This window comes from Vigna radiata, unplaced genomic scaffold (genome assembly GCF_000741045.1).
Source record: "Vigna radiata var. radiata cultivar VC1973A unplaced genomic scaffold, Vradiata_ver6 scaffold_86, whole genome shotgun sequence".
Lineage (NCBI taxonomy): Eukaryota > Viridiplantae > Streptophyta > Magnoliopsida > Fabales > Fabaceae > Vigna > Vigna radiata.
In genome coordinates, this window is record NW_014543269.1 from 226,369 (window position 1) to 227,635 (window position 1,267).

A 1,267-nucleotide genomic window follows, 5' to 3' on the forward strand; every position below is an offset into this window, starting at 1 on the left:
GGCTGCATAAAGGATAGGACGTTAGAATTAGGGATAACAAGAAAAGCAAATACGAAAAAGAGGAACAGAAGAAAATACAAAGAGAAACGAAGACTTGAAAACCTAATCGATTGAGAGAGGTATCTGACGAATGAAAGATTAAAATGAGAGTGAAACCTGAAACTGATTGAGAGTAAGAGGAAGCTAGGGTAGCCGCTTTTGCTTATATCTCAGAAAGAAGCACAACTCAAAACCCTACTTGCTGGCATTTATATGTCCACCCAGTATAAGCTAAAATTTCAACCTACTTATGTTTATCTTTTTATTAACAAAAATTGTAAATTAAAATTTTACATATATTTAAATATATTAAGTGGAAATCTGCTATGTAATAAATTTTAAAATGAAATCATATTCTAATTCTACTAAGCCATTTTTTTATTAAATTAAAAGAATATAATTTTAAAAATATATACAATTTAATAATCTTATTATTTGTATAATTTTAATATTTTTATGAGTAATTAATTAAAAAAATACAATTTATAAATACATAATATATATATATATATATATATATATATATATATATATAATTATGTAAGAGTAGTACTAAAATGTCATATATAAATTATTTCTAAAGAATTATTTAACTCTTTTTATTAAAGAAAATATCTAATCACTTATTTGATCAAATAAATAAATAAAATAAAATTTATTTATTACATAGTAAAAATGTCCGACTAAATTTAAGACCAAAAAAAAATTACTAAATAGTTTATCCCTTTATATAAGATATAAATAATGCATTTAAAATTATATTTTTAAAACCAACTTAATATTGTTAATGTACAGAATTGATTGAATTTAATTTATTTTCCGTTCATGTATGAATATTTATGTTCATATATTTATATTCTGTTTTTATATTTATATTTCATTTTTACATTACACAGTTATGTATATATTAATTGTATTTTTTCTTCAATATGAAATAAAATACACAATTTTCATTATTTTTTTCTCGTAACAGAAATAACATAAGATTATTTTAAGGTACTTTAAAAAAAATCAACCCTTTTGAATTTAAATATCAAATAATTTGTTGAAAATAATATATATAATAATATTATGTAAACATATTATTTTCAACAAATTCGTCATCTATGGTTCTATGGTAGATATCTAGATTCATTATTTGTTATTATATATATATATATATATATATATATATATATATATATATATATATATATATATATATATATATATATATATATATATATAT